The 12,923-nt window shown below is 40.8% G+C and overlaps 1 long non-coding RNA gene across 1 annotated transcript in view; it reads left to right on the top strand.

Moving 5' to 3' along the window:
- The window catches only part of LOC105881130 (uncharacterized), a 179,388-nt gene that overhangs the window by 102,350 nt on the left and 64,115 nt on the right, over positions 1-12,923 (top strand). The window lies entirely within an intron of this gene.

Below are 12,923 nucleotides of genomic sequence, written 5' to 3'. Positions count from 1 at the left end.
GTATAGTAAATTAATTTGAATGTTTAAACACAGCCTAAGGATCCCTCACATACAGGAGGGAGTTGCTGTTTCTAGATCTCATTGTAACTGTATTAACTACCTAACTACCAGGACAAAAATAGTTGTGGCAGCAGCACCAGTAGTAGCAGTAACAGTAGTAGTTATAGCAGGAAGAGAAGGAGAGAGAATAAGCTAGTATGATAATAACAGCCGTAGTCAGAGTTGTAATCATAATAGTTAACACCACTTGCAGACATTTAAGCGTTGCATGCACAGTAACTCTTTTAACCCTTATAGCAACCTTAAGAGATAGTACTATTATTTCCCTGTTTTACAGCAGAGGAAACTGAGATTCTGCAAGGTAAAAGTCACTAGGGGAGAAACCAGGAATTGGAGAACAATACTAATGGCTGATGTCGGTCAAATGTTTGTGCTTCTCAGCTCTCAACACAATTACCCCATTGAATCCCCGATGCAAGCTGGGGAGGTGGGGTCCTTATTATCCCCAGTTAACACAGGAGGAACCTGAAGCTTGCAGCCTGGCTGATGAAATAGCAGACAAGGGTTTGAGACCAATGGGTCCAAAGCAAGAACTCCAGTCTTATCTTTCAGTTTGGGGTTCAGGAGTGGTTTCTCGTAGGTTCTGCTCAAACTGACTTGTTGAGGGAGGAGAGATCCTCTAAGCAGAAGCTGCTGTCTCGAGGGGGGGATCTCTGACAGTGGCTCTCTTTCAGCAGAGTTGAGGGTGAGGCTGCTGGCGGGTGAAGTGAATGAAGCACTTGCCTTGGGCACAAAATTTCAGGGGACACCAAAAATGCAACCAATGATGAAAATAATATTCGAATGCAACATTTAAAAATATGTAAATATTAAATATTTAAAATAAAAAATATTTTTTATAAATTGAAAATGAATGTGAAAAATTCCATACCTGAACAAAATATTAACTTTTAACATAAAGGCAGGATCAGTATTGTCCTGGGTCACTGGGGAGTCCAGGCGGGCGGGGGAGCCGTGGGCTATCCTCACCCCCACTGGGCCACTTGGCCTTCCCCTGTCTGGCTGTCCACACGGCTGCACACTCTGGCCTCCCGCACAGGGTCACCGTGAAGGGATAAGAGTCTGCGTGGTAGGGCCTCCACAGGCATCGTGTCACCAGAACAATATTCCTTCATTCAGTGCTATTTTAAATACGGAGGATGGCATTTTCCAGTGATATGTTAAAAAAGTTAAACCTCTTCCCCCTCTACCTTTTCTCTCCAGAACCCAACCAAAGGAGTTATTTTAGGAAAAGACAGTCAATGCCTTTCCAATTTTAGATCTTCATTTTGGGCCACTGTTGGTTTCTCTTTTCTTATTTATTACTTGGGGTGGCAACTTAAGAAAACCCTGGCTCTCCTGCAGGCACATCAGCTGGGACATGTGTCCTGCTGATCTCGTCCAAAGGCACTGAGGAATTGTCCAGTCCCAGTGGCCTTGGGCTTTCAGGACGTAGCCCAGCCGTTGTGGTACTGAATATGAATATAGCAGCTTCCCACCCCAGAAGACATTTCATTTATTATTTTAAAAATATTTTCTTTGGGCTCCTTTAATCCTCTGGGACATTTGCTTGATGAATAGCAAATAAGTTCCCCAACCAGACTGTTGTTATAAATATCCACGGTATTAATTCAAACCATTTGCATCGGAAACTTTTTTTTTTTTTCTGGCGGAAAAGAGGTGGCTGATTTAACCTCAACATTTGGGACATGATTTTCCCTAAAATAACTACAACATCCATCATTTTTTTTTCCTGCTGGTGTGTCAATTTTTTTTAATGAGAGGCTGGGTCCCTTCAGTACCTTTGGTCTCCATAGTAACAATTTCATGTGTTTATTCTGGCTTACTGAAATAAAACACTGAGGAAAAGGTCAGTGACTCATTTTTGATTGGGGGTTACTGTAATTAGAGGATGATTATTTAAAATTTGATCACTAACACAAAGATACTATGTGCATAAAAACAAGTTCCACGGCAAGCATTTTACATAACAAATTATAAAACATTTAGACAGTGAGATGTTTCCAAACAATGGCTCTTTCTTCACAGGTGCAGGTGTTTTCAAGATTATTGTTGTTTCATCCATGTATAACCGACCTTGACTTCCTGCCATTCCCTCCCTGGTACCAGGATCTGAGTAATGCATTAAGTAATGGATTAAAGTGTCTGGAATGACTAATGCAGTTATAGCAGTCTATTTGGACCTATGGTATATGCATCTGAGATGAGCTGAATCAATACAATAAAGTCTTTCTCGTGTGGCCACTGGTATCCAGGAGAGGCAGAAACATTGCCCGAGTACCTGTCTTTCCATCTCCTCTGTGACTGCACATTACATTTTGGACCTGTGGGAAGGCAAAAGGGAGCTTGCAGTGCCATATGGTTGTTGCCTTGGCTTGCCACTGTTTGATGTAATAAGTATCATATCTCTCTTTCCTCATCTGCAAAAATGGCAACAGCAGCAGCGTCTGCATCATTGCGTGTTTGAGGGGATTAAATGCCATATCCATGCATAGCGTTCAACAAAGAACAGACTCTTAGTAAGCATCACATAAATGGTGGCTATTATTATTACTTTTTACCTTCATTATTTGATCAGCAACTTGGCCTTTGGACTGAGTTTCTTTACTCTTACAGGAATGGTTCAAAACTAAGGTAAGACTCTGAGTGGCAAGTGAAATTCCCACTTTAGAAAGTGAGAAATCAGTTCAAGCAGATGTGGATATGGCATTCTGTAAAGAACATTTTGTGAGGAGCACTGTCGTCCCTTGGGGCTCTGGGAGGCTCTGTTGTTTCGTGTCTGCCAGCCAAGGGCTGCTTGGTCCTCTTGAGTCCAGGCTCTCATGGACTGGCTCCCAGGACCAAGGGCAGAACTCAGATGGTGGCCCCATGCCCCATCTGCTTGAATCTTGATCAACCAGATTTTTTAAAAATATAAAGTAATGTGGAGTTGGCTGGCAGAATTGGAAGTCAGCTGCACCCTTGTGACCCCATGTTGTGGCCTGACTTTGTATGATTATGCTGCTGCCCAGCCAGGTTCATTTGCCTGCTGCCCAAGAGGAAGCCAATATGCTGAGTCAGCAGGGTTTGTGGCAGAGAAAGAGTTTATTCTGCATAGCGCTAAGCAGGGAGATGAGAGAAATTTCTCAAATCCATCTCCCTGAGAATTTGGAAGACAGGGTTTTTAAAGACAGTGTGGCATAGGCAATTGAATCTGCTAATTGGCTGGGTTTGGGGCATAACCGTAGGGTTGTAGAAATTGTCTTCTTTGCTGACCAGGTTCTTGGGTGGGGCTCATAAGACCAGTTGAGTCAGTTCCTCTGGTCTGGGTGGATCAACCATTCCAATGGAATGCAGGACCTGGAAGATATCTCAGAAACTACCCCTAGGTTGCTAAAAGGTGATATTGTCTATAGAGAAAGCTAAGAATTTTTATGACCACCAGCTGTGTGGCTCCAGAGTGGTAATTATAGAGAAGTAAATAGGGGGACAGTGGCAATCATTATTTTTAGCTGGGCCCTTATCACAGTTCTAACCTCACACCCCTTTTTATTAATTTGTAAGGGCAGTTTCAATTACATGAGACACATGAGACGAAGCTGAGCTTGTGAACGCAAGTTGGGTGGGCTTGCAGAGAAACTGCAGGGAAAAGCTAGTAAGTTTAGATATAATTCTGGGGATTTGCATGAGGCATTTTTCTAGTTACTCTTGAAAATCCATCTCTTTTACAGCCCTAAGTAAACCCTGGATCTTAGAACCTAGACCTTAATCAGGGAACTTCACCCATTCACTTAGTTAACAACTATTTATGACTATATGTTAAGTACACTGCTAGGTCAGCTGGGAACATGAATGAATGCCACAATTCTCCTCTCTTGGAACATACATTCTAGGTTGGAGAGAGACAGTAAATGAGTGGAAAAAAGGGAGAAAATCACTGTAAAATAATAAATGCTATGAAGGAAGGAATTGTATGCTAGAGAGCGTTTAATGGAGAGTCTTGACCTTCCTGTATTGCTCCAAGGGGAAGATTATGTCTTTTGCAGATAATAAGGATGGAGATGATGACCCAGTTACTTTCTCTAGACTATGGAGTGATTCCTCTTTAAGTGTTGATACCAGCTTGAGTCTTTCCTCTTAGGTTGTGCAACTGGACTAGCAAAGTGATCTCTATTGCTGTTCTTATTTTAGTTATGAATAATGATGTTGCTAGGGCCTGAGTCTCCAATAAATATTACAAATTACTATTTTTATCTTTATTGTCAGAAAACACAGCTTTGCAAACTGATTTGCTCACAGACTGCTGCCCCCTGCCCCCCAAACTCTCAGCACCTCATGGGTCTGGTGTTTGCCAGAACACATTTTGGGAAACAGTGTTTTAGAAAATGCAGTTTGGATTGTCCCATGTTATGAATTTCTGAATTAAGTATGTTGTTGAAGAGAAATAATTCAGATAAGATATCCACACATGTTGGCTATCCTAGGTTTTTGAATACCTGGTTCAGGTCACTATTTGTGGCTCATTCTCTAGGTCTCAGGCATCTGCCTATGATTCCTTGAGATTTAGAACCCACCTCCATCCTCCATTAGTCAATGTTGCAAAAAAATAAATAAATAAAAAATACTATGCCCCCCAACAAAACAAAAACAACAGGTATTTGATGGCAAACTTGTAAGTAAATTCCATTGTAAAAGTGCAAAATAAATAGATACAATGTAGCTTTGTTTCTAAAGTGTACAAAAGGATAAAAGGAATTCCTTGGGGGAAATATTGTACATGTCAAAAAATGTACTCTTTCTCTTTTCCATCCGTAGACTATTGTAGTTCTTAAAAGATTTTTTTAAAAAAATTAAAACAAGAATGCAATTTTTCTTTGCTTGAAATATTTAAACATAAGGTGTAAAAGGAGTTGACTGGCATATCCATTTGGCTTTATGTCTATCAGTAGAGAACTCAATGGCCTGAGTCCCCTTCATTGCTCTGGGGGCCTAGTTTTTGTCCAGTGTCTCCTGACCATCTCCAACTATGGCCTATGGCACTAATCTGTTGGTGTCAAATTTGTCATAGAACCTTGAGAGTAAGTCTGAAGAAAAATTGTGTTGCTCTAGAAACTGATTTTCAGTGAAGTTTTTTTTTTTTTAATATATATTTTTTTGTCCTTGAGAAACATTGGGAATTATGCCCAAAGACAGTGTACATACACATGCTGAAGGATGATTGAATCATTATATTGAGGAAACCTCTCCTACCTCCTACTTCTCTGTGGTCAGGTAACACTGTACCTTATAGCTAACTGATAAAAAGCAAGAGATGCCCAGTTACTGCGTGGAGGTCAGAAGGTGTCTGGGTTTCAGAACAGTGAATTTTGCCTCAAGAATTTCAAATACATTCTGGAAGATGATGCTTCCTTACAACTCAGGCACCAAGCAATAATACAAAAAGAAATGACTTTTCATACCTTCCCCACATTTGTTGGCTCTCTAATTTGGGGGCTCATCCTTCAACTGTGGAAATAGTTCTTAAACATTAGTGCATGTTAGAATCAGTGGCAGAGCTTGTTAAAAAGGCAAATATTGCTATTTGTAGGGTAATGAAAGAATATATAACTAAAGCAACAGAGCTGTTATTCACCACTTAGCAATACTAGTACTAGTGTTTGGAAAGTACTTTATAATGTCAATGGTGCTTTTGCTCAGTTTGTATATTTTCTTATTCTAGCATCCATGGGCTATTTATTGCTCAAGTGCCTGTTGGGTTATTAAACCCAATATCAAAACTTCCTTCATCATTTTCCCCTCTTTTGTAATTATGGGAAAGAATGTTTCGTAAACATACTCTAGTAATTATCCCTTTCCTACCTCTGGCCTCTTCCCACTCAAGTCCTTCCTCTCCATAATTTCTGCTTATTTGTTCATTCAGTCAGTTAAAGAACATTTATTGTCTACAAAGAATCAGGCACTGTGTGGTACTATTATGTTATCTTGAGTTGTCACAAAATTCTGGAAGGTAGATACTACTATAGATAAAAGCAGGGAGACTGAGAGGTGAAGGAAGCTGGTGTTTCACACAGCCGACTGTGGGAGACCGAGGATTTGGACTCCACACAAACAAACTTCTTCGTTTTGCAGCTTCTCTCTAGCTAGAGAGGAGTTTTGCTGGTGACACTGCCAGCCCTACCCTGAACACCCACTGTGACAGTTTACCAGTGCCCCAGAGAAAAAAAGAGAAGAGAAGAAAGCACAGAGGAAACACCCAACTTTATGAATGAATAAAAGTTGAAAATAACCTTAGAGAATCTAATGGGGGAAAACTTGGTTTTGATCATTGATAGAGCATCTGAGGTGACTTTTATTTTGATATTGCTGCATTTACATACAGAGCATAGAGAACGTCCATCCTCTTTGACTGGAGATAAAAAAAAATGATAAGGCCTCTAAGAAGAACAAGTTCATGGTGGATTTTACGTGATTTGGGCAGTTTTTGTCAAAGTTTACAGAGGTGCACATCAATCTCTTGAGTCTTAGTAAGCAGATTCTGATGCTGTGGCTCTGGGCTGGGCCTGAGAAACTGTATTTCTAACAAGTTCCTGTACCACACTTTGAGCAGGAAGGATGTCATGCGACTGGAAACCAATTGCACCCTGACATGGCCCGGGATGTGGGGGTGCTGTTGGAGGCTGACTGCTGTGGTCCCAGGGTAAACTGGATGTTGATTTAGGAGACTTGGACTTGAAGCCAACTGTACCACTTTCTATAATAGCTTTCATCAAGCCACTTAAACTTTCCAAGCCCTTTTCTTTCCTCAAGAGTGAGGACAATAGTGCCCGTGTTACTGGCATATTGAGAAGATTAAAAAGAGACAATGTTATGGGAAAGCACTTTGCAAACTATCAAGTGTGAGATTGTAATCTGGTTTAGTCTGTGCACTCAGCTGTCATTGCTGAGTGGGAGAGGGCTGTTATTGGACCTTGGCTGGCCAATTAATTCTCTAAATTTGAGAACAGGAGATGAAGGGTCTCTGAAATATGGTAGGAGAAGGAAAGGGGGAACGGACCTGGGTGGGTGCTAGTGTGGGAGGAGAAGTGGATATTCACAAGAAGTATGGTGAGTCTGAAAACCCGGGGACAGAACAGAATATGCACTCACTGGACATATTTTTCAAGCATGTATTGAAGTAGGGTGATATTAGGAGAGAACCATATTAAGTGCATGGAGTATAATTCGTTATCTCTGAAAAACATATTAAAAAGAAATGTGGTTCCATTTCCAGTAGTACAGACAAACCAGATGACCTGAAACCCTCCTGCTAAAAACACTTGGAAATGCTGGGTAGACTGTAATGAACATTCTTTTCAATGTGTATTTGAGCTCTTGAGAAAGTAAAGGAAATAGGGATACAAAATAAATAGCAATCAAAAAATTAAAGTAGTGACAGGCAGCTGTTGTTTGGGCTACCTTTTATTTTTAAAACTTGTTTTAGAAACTGGGGAGTTTGGGTTTAATAGCCTTGCTGGGTCTTAGATAAGGCACAGGCTGTCAAGAGGTGAGTTGTGGGAACTGACGTCCCTCCCCACCTGTGCCTAAAGCTGACACCTTTCGATTTCTGTTCCCAACTTCTGATTGCTTTGACTCTCTCCTTTCACCCTTTCTGCAATTTATTCAACGCACATTGATCCGATATCCTTCTCCATGGCCTGTGCCACCCTAGGTTCTGTGAAAAGAGGATTCTGATCATCTTCTCTCACTCTGTATGATTTGATGCAGTAACATACAACAAAGTGTTCTGAACACTGTGACTTTCTGCACAAGCATGTTGTTATGATCCTATAAGAGCTGCCTGGATACAGTGCTGATCTCAGCTCTGCTGCCCCTTGGGGAGGCCCTGGGCCACATCCTTGACCTGTCCAGCAGGAGCCTCCTCACAGGAAACAGTTGGAAACAGTTGTTTTAAATCCCCTAGGATCTCAGCAGGTACCTTCTCAGTCCGGAGGGCAGCAGCCCCTACAAAGCAATGTGCAAAACCTTATAGACCCTCACGGAGAGGGTCTCTTTGGGCAGAGGTTGGCTCCTGGGCTCCCAGTCACCCCATGTCCTCATTCCTTCAGGATCTGCCCCCTCCATCTGCTCTGGGGTCCAATCATATCATGGGGAGACTCCAGAGATGCGAGGTAGTTTTTCAGACCCATGATCAGTACGATGGGTAAATTAGTGACAGATGGAAGCCCAGAGATTACCGAAAACAGGCAAATGAACTTCACCTATGATGTTCAAGGTAGGGGCAGGGAGAACTCTATAAGCCAGAGTGCTGGCACTGCCATCCACATGCAAGGGTTGATAATCACCAGCTTACTAATTTTCAAGGAAAAGGCATGATACTGTGGACCCTTCTCCCTCTCACTGCTGAAAGTCTAGCAATGTCAGCTACGTCTGCCTCTTACAAGTTTGGGTGCTGTAGGCCTGCTGGCTGGGATCCCAAGTGCCTGCGTTGAGACAAAGCAAAGAAACAGGAATTTTGGTGAGTTGCTCCCTGAACTTCCCATGGGGCATGGAGTTTCTCCCATAGAAGACTTGCTGGTGGATTCTTAGGCCTGTAAACAGAAATTCTAGTTTTTGAGTAATTTAAGTGGTAACTGTAAGTTCACTGAGAGTTGCACTGAAGGCCAACTTTTTCCTCTAGTGTAATTATTCAAGAGCAACCATTTGTCAGCAAAGAAAAGTATAAAGGGCAGACCTTGCCTCTTATTCCTGGCAGAAAGAGAAGCCCCGGGCTGCAGTGGTTGGAGCCCATCTGTCTACAGCTTGTTTTCAAAGCTTGGGAAAACTGAACTGGTGGATAGGCTCAGTTGGAGTTCAGGTCATGGGGGAGCCATTGTTGACAACTATGTACTATCCAGTCAAGAATATGTTTTCAGGTCATTTGTTCAGCTTTGTGGTTCCCCTTTGGGGCAGGGGCTACTTTAAAAGTTTATAGGAAAATTCATTTCACTTTGAAGACTAGCATCCTTCTTTTATTTAGAAGGTGGCATAGGTTTTGGTGCCAGACAGGAATGGATCTCCAAGTTTGGACATTGCCATCTACTAGTTATGTGAACTCAGTTATGTCCCTTAAACTCTCAGAGACTCAATGTCCTTACTCTTAAGATGGGAATATGTGTCTTGCTCTAACAGAAATTGGATGTGTTGGGATTTTGGTGACTTCTGTTTTTGTATGTCTGTGCTTCTCAAAACATTTTTAGAAAAAGCACAAAATCAAGTTTATTGTTAGTCTCTTCTTGCCTGCAAACAGAAAGGCAAAGTTCAAGGATAGGTGTGCATAGCAGATAGACAAGGACCTTTAAACCTGGCCATGGGACTGAAGGAAGTGACCATCCAGTGAGTCTTAACTGTTGGAAATCCACTCTCAGGATTTGTCTTAGAGGTGCTTTACACAGATAATGCTCTTGATATTTAGAAACTAGCAACGCAATAAGAAGTAAAATACAAATTTGGTTTGACAATGTTAAAGTAGTACTCCTCACCGTCAGTTCTACAAATCAGTCACTCACATCATGACCAATACAAGTTTGAAGTAGATGAATACTTGCCACACAGAGCCAAAGATTCTTTCATTCATTCACTGACCAGATATTCACTGGGCCACTGCCAAGTGCCAGGCATGGTTATCAATGCAGGATGTGTTCATGGAGACACAACCTGCTGCCCTCACTCAGTGCAGTTCCAGCCAGGGACACAGATAAATTAAGAAATAAAAATGTGACATGATAAGTAGTGACATGGTATTTGAAAGAAAGTGAACCAGGGAAAGGGATTAAAGAGTCTTTTTTCAACAGAGAGGTCAAGAATGAGATGACGTTTATCAGAGACCTGGATTGACTAAGGAAATGACTAACTCTCAGGATTTCAGAGGGAAACACCCTCAGTAGCTATAAGCCAGGAGTGTCCCAGGAAAACTCGTATCTATGGTTACTCTACAGACCAATGTGAAGACTTCGGATTTTATTCTAAGAGTGAGGAGAAACCTTCAAGGACAGACATGATATGATTTGAGTTTTTAAATGATCTCTCTGGAAGGTAAACCATAGAAAGGCAAGAGTAGAAAGACAGAGGCTAGTAGGAGGCCATTGCAAGAGCCTGGGTGGGAGATGACAGCTCATCTTTAAATAGGGTTTGCTCACCTCATTTTTATTTGACTCCACACTGAACTCAGCCTGAGCGCACAGCCCTCTCATTCATTCCCCAAACAGAATTGTTTGCTATCAATATTAAAGACACTCCAAGGATCATTGATTCCAAGGATGCTGCTGGCCTGGTGGATACTGTAGATACACCCTGCAGCATCTCCCCGCCCTATCTGCTGTGCCTTCTCCAAGGAGAGTGGAGGTGTCAACTCCTCTTTGTGTTCTGCATTGTCACTGGAGTCTTTTTTTTTTAATTTTCAGCATATTATGGGGGTACAAATGTTTAGGTTACATGTGTTGCCTTTCCCCCCGGAGTCAGAGCTTCAAGCGTGTCCATCCCCCAGACAGTGCTCATCGCACTCATTATGTATGTATATGCCCATCCTCTCCTCCCCCCTCCCATCTGCCCAACACCCGATAAATGTTATTCCTATATGTCCACTTAGGTGTTGATCAGTTAATACCAATTTGCTGGTGAGTACATGTGGTGCTTATTTTTCCATTCTTGGGATACTTCGCTTAGTAGAATGGGTTCCAGCTCTATCCAGGAAAATACAAGAGGTGCTATATCACCATTGTTTCTTATAGCGGAATAGTACTCCATGGTACAGATATACCACGTCTTATTAATCCACTCATGTATTGATGGGCACTTGGGTTGTTTCCACATCTTTGTAATTGTGTCACTGGAGTCTTTTGGTTCCAGAACTGAATGTTCTCTCCTCCTTTTCTCTTTCCACCTGTGGATCAAAAATATCCATTTGTCTTTGAAAGTAATTTTGAGCATGCAGCAATTTTGAAAACAGCCCCCTCAGGGAAATTCTGTATTTTGTTGGAGTTGGTTCAAAGATCACAATAGATGAATGTGAAATTTTAGTAGTCCTCGGAAAAATTTTATTAGGTACATGGCGGACTTGGGGAAACTTGTTGGGACTTGTAGGTTATGTAATTCTCTTAGCTTCATTACTAGAATGTTTGGGCCTCCTGTTCATGACTTCATTGCTCTTGAATGTGGGTTTCATGCATCTGGTTGTTTGGCTGTTTTCAGAAAGTAGGGGTAATAATCCCATTGATGTATCATCTTTTCCATGATTAGAAAAGAAACTTGAGTGCACCCTTCAAGCAAGCTGGTAGAGCAGAGGACTGTAGACTGGATAGAAAAGAAATCTGAGAATGCTTTCCTAGCAAATATGTAGACACAGTTTCCTCCAACACCTGTTCTTTCAAGTCATGAGATGTTTGAAAATAACCACACAAGTTCCTGTGTCTGATCCAGTCTTTTGAAGACCTAGAGCAATATAAAAATTATGCTAGTATGAGCTACTGTCAGCATGCACCCTCCTCCATATTCTGCCTGTGGATTCAAGTATAGTAAATGCGTGTTGATTTGGAATGAACAAGAGATAGGTTATTTTGGTTCTGTAGAATTAATCAACAAATGAGAAAATATTTTAATAGTAAAGTGCCTAATATCACTTTTCTACTGAGTTAAGGAGCTGGGATTCTGACTTTGTATTCCAAACACTCATACACCCTGCTGTGCTTTGGAATGTTTAAAAACTATGCAATATGCATTCTCATTGTGGAAAAATTAGAAACACAGATGGATTTAAGGAAGAAATGAACCTCAACCCTCACTCCCCATCATTCAGAGATAACCGCTATTGACATTTTGGTGCACTTCTTTCCAGATTTTTATCCTACACAAATATAATTGCAAACATTTTCAAAGATGGATACTACTTTACAACTTCCTTTTTCCTTTTAATAATATCTTGTGTTTTGTTAATGTCTTTCTAAGTCATGGATATAATTCTGTGTTATCATTTTTAAAATTTGCACTGTTTTCCATTCCAGGATGCTAGTATCGTTTATTAAATACTTCATCATTTTTTGTCCTACTAAGCTGGATTACCAACTGATTAACAAATCCTTTGGTTTTAAGACATTTATTGAATTCTAAACTAATAATATTCTAATAACATTCTAAGTTTGCACTAAGCACTTTACAAATATTATTTCATTTATTTAACTTGCTTACAACTTCTTGATATTAACTGACAATGCTTATCCTTTATATATATATTTCTGTATGACTATATAGTGGTTATTTAAAGGCTTTTCATAAATACAGCCAAAATATCCTCCAGAAAGGTTGTAGCAATTAATGCTTACAAAACACCAAGTGTGTTTAATTCTCCACATCCACACAACCAGTGGGTGTTATCAACTTTTAGGATCTTTTCTTATTCTCTAAAGAAAAATGATATCTCATGCTTTTGGCTTGAATTTCTCTGATTACTAGAGAAGCAGAGTTTTTTTCTTTTTTTAAATTTTATTTTATTTTATTTCGGCATATTATGGGGGAACAGATTTTAAGGTTTCAATAAATGCCCTCTCCCCCCAACAAGTCTGAGTTTCCAGCATGACCATCCCCCCGATGGTGCACATCTCACTCCTTATGTATATACATACCCACACCCCTCCCCCCTCCCACCTGCCCAATACCCTATTACTGTAGTACCTATGTGTCCACGTAGGTGCTACTCAGTTAATACCAGTTTGCTGGAGAATATATCTGGTGCTTGTTTTTCCATTCTTGGGATACTTCACTTAGTAGTATGGGTTCCAGCTCTAACCAGGAAAATGTAAGATGTGCTATATCACCGTTGTTTCTTAGAGCTGAATAGTACTCTATGGTATACA

This window comes from Microcebus murinus, chromosome 13 (assembly GCF_040939455.1).
Source record: "Microcebus murinus isolate Inina chromosome 13, M.murinus_Inina_mat1.0, whole genome shotgun sequence".
NCBI classification, from domain to species: domain Eukaryota; kingdom Metazoa; phylum Chordata; class Mammalia; order Primates; family Cheirogaleidae; genus Microcebus; species Microcebus murinus.
This window is presented reverse-complemented; position numbering and strand designations above follow the sequence as displayed.